Source organism: Austrofundulus limnaeus, unplaced genomic scaffold, assembly GCF_001266775.1.
Source record: "Austrofundulus limnaeus strain Quisiro unplaced genomic scaffold, Austrofundulus_limnaeus-1.0 Scaffold439, whole genome shotgun sequence".
NCBI lineage: Eukaryota > Metazoa > Chordata > Actinopteri > Cyprinodontiformes > Rivulidae > Austrofundulus > Austrofundulus limnaeus.
Genome location: NW_013952841.1, coordinates 443,245 through 446,665, shown reverse-complemented (window position 1 = coordinate 446,665; position 3,421 = coordinate 443,245).

Below are 3,421 nucleotides of genomic sequence, written 5' to 3'. Positions count from 1 at the left end.
AATATAAAGTTATTAGGGAGGAAAACCCGTCTGGATAACAGCAGACTGACTGCTCGTAAAATATACGACAGGTCTGGACCACTTGTTTCTGAAAAAAATCTTAGAATACGAAAACGTTGGTGAATGCCACAAACTCTCCTAAATCATTCGTACGCACAACTTAAGAACAAATCTGTGCGTACGAACGGTTCTTGCATGAGGCCCATTGATTACAATGGTTGCGTATTTGCTGCGGAGGTCGGACCGCATCTGGTGTAAATTAGAGACAAATTACTTCTCAAGGAGCTTGAGGAACATGAAAAACCAACAGGCTGGACGACACAGCACAATGATCAGACAAACACTGAGGACAGAATAGAATAGAAATGGCCTTTATTGTCCCGCAGCGGGGAAATTCAGGTGTCACAGCAGCATCCATACAAAGGTTCACACACTAGTTACTTTACAAACTATAGATAGTACACACAAAACAAAATCTACACTTACTAGCCATGATACAACTACTAATAATAAAAATAAAAATGTAACATGAAGAATTGTGCAAGAATGGAAAAACAATGTTTTGTTTCAGAATCCAACATTCGGAATCAGAATTTTCCTGTTTTGAGTTCAAAAACAATCCCAGCAGACCAATAACTGTAAAGTGAAGAATCACAATACAGACAAAAACACAGATGTGCAATTACAGCAGAATATAGTGCAAATGATTGTTCGGTTGAATAATTACAATGAATGGTAACAGTCTAAAATTTAGACTGTAAACGATGTTGCAGCAGCAGGTATGTAAACACTTGTGATTTTTGTAAACACTTATTGAGATATTTGCTAACACTTATTATGATTTTTGGACGTGGTGCTGGTTATAGAGTCTGACAGCTGCTGGGAGGAAGGATCTGCGATAACGCTCTTTTGTGCACCTCGGATGCAGCAGTCTGTCACCGAAGGAGCTCTCCAGTTCAGCCACAGCTTCGTGCACAGYGTGGGAGATGTTGTTCATCAATGATGTAATTTTAGTCAGAGTTCTTCTGTCTCCCACCACCTGCACTGTGTCGACGGGGCATCCCAGCACAGAGCTGGCCTTCCTGATGAGCTTATCTCAGGACACAGAATATAAAGGCAAATCAAAGAAACAATAGGAAACACCTGGAGGAGACACAAGAGGAAACAGGTGAGCATGGGCGCAGCTGGAGGAATGACAGACAGCAGGGCAGAGATACACAGGGAACACAGAAACTCTAAAAAAAATAAAAACAAGGAAAAATAAACASAGACCATGACAGTGTCACCCTGGGACCATCACCCATTAATCAAGGCTGAAAAGTTTCCAGAATCGCTCAATTCCTTTTTGTTGAATACAACAACAAAATTAATAATAATAATAATAATAATAATAATAATAATAATAATAATAATAATAATAATGACACTGAGGTTCAAATTTTATGCATTTAAATAAAACACAGACAGTGTCCATGCATCTTTGACCTATCACAATGTTTGTTTACGTGAAACTTTGTAAAACATTTTTCCCCTTCTGTTTTCAACACTCACCAAACATGTAGCCTACCAACAAAGCACAGTTGAATAATTTTGTTCCACAGTGCGTGGTTATTGATCGGCAGAATTAAAAGTGTGCATAAATCAKCTTACCTTTAGATCTTGGTCATTTTTGGGTGAACAGGTGAAGATTATAGATGGGGGCTGCTGACTGTTGTTCTTGTGACAGTAATGACATGATTCAGTCCATAAAGACAGGCGGACATGGGAAGTTTGTARCACTCTGCCTACCACGTTGAAACAGTGAAAACATTTTTTCATCTGTAGTACGACATGTGTCCCGGTACTGTTATTTCATTCATGCACTGGCCAAGGTGTGTTAGGCGTCTTTGTTGTTTAAAACTGCCACAACCAGATTTCTTACTCATTCCTGTAGGCGGGGTTCCCAAAGTGTGGGCCGCGGCCGCCAGGGGGCGCTAGAGGGTCCTCAGATGGCTAGATGGTTTTTTCTATTCTTTTAACTTAAGATCTGTCAGATGAACCTGGACATGTTTGGTATCAAAATAAACCTAAGAATCTTGGCTAAAACGGAATGGAAAATTGGCTCATGGAAACTATTTTTATATCCACAAAACACAGTTCAAACATCAAGCAGTTGAATCAGAAAGTAAACAAACTGTACAAAATGTCATCATTGCAAATCTGTAAATACATTCAAACAAATCTGTAAAGGAAATTTTTTGACATTATTTTTAAAGCAAGTCAAAAATAGACACCAAACTTGGTTATAAAGTGTGTTGAAAGATTTTTTTCCCTTGATTTTGAGTGAATATGGTCCAACTGAAGTTAAATATAATTTCTCATTATTTTCTATAATATATATATGGTGAGAAATGTTTCGATATTATTTCAAAATAACAGACATTCAATGACAAGTCTTTTCAGGCAGGTAAAAAAAACTTTTGCAATTAAAAACTCAAGATTTCTTAACATTTATTAACAGTGTACAGTGAACTCATTGTTGTGTTCAAGAAACCAGTCAGGTAATTTGTGCTTTATGGCATGAAGCRTTATCCTGCTGGAAGTAGCCATCAAAAGATGGTACACTGTGGTCATAAAGAGATGCACATGTTCAGCAACAATACTCAGGTAGGCTGTGTTGTTGACATGATGCTCATTTGGTACTAATGGGCCCAAAGTGTACCAGGAAAATACCCCCCACATCTTTGCACCACCACCACCAGCCTGAACCACACAAGGCAGGATGGATCCATGCTTTCATGTTGTTGACGCCAAATTCTGACCCTACCATCCGAATGTCGCAGCTGAAATCGAGACTCRTCAGACCAGGCAACGTTTTTCCAATCTTCTATTGTCCAGTTTTGGTGAGTCTGTGTGAATTGTAGCCTCAGTTTCCTGTTCTTAGCTGACAGGAGTGACACCTGGTGTGGTCTTCTGCTGCTGTAGCTCATCTGCCCCAAGGTTCGATGTGTTGTGTGTTCAGATGCTCTTCCGCAGACTTTGATTGTAACAAGTGTTTATTTGAGTTACCATTGTCTTTCTATCAGCTCCAACCAGTCTGCCCATTCTCCTCTGACCTCTGGCATCAACAAGACATTTGCACCCACAGAACTGGCACTAAATGGATATTTTCTCTTTTTCAGACCATTCTCTGTAAAACCTAAAGGTGTTGGTGAAAATCCCAGTAGATCAACAGTTTCTGAAATCCTCAGACCAGCCCGTCTGGCACCAACAACCATGCCACGTTCAAAGTCACTTAAATCACCTTTCTTTTTCATTCTGATGCTCAGTTTGAACTGCAGCAAATCGTCTTGGCCATGTCTACAGTTGCTGCCATGTGATTGGCTGATGAGCAGTTGGACAGGCATACCTAATAAAGTGGCCTATGTATATACGTATGTAT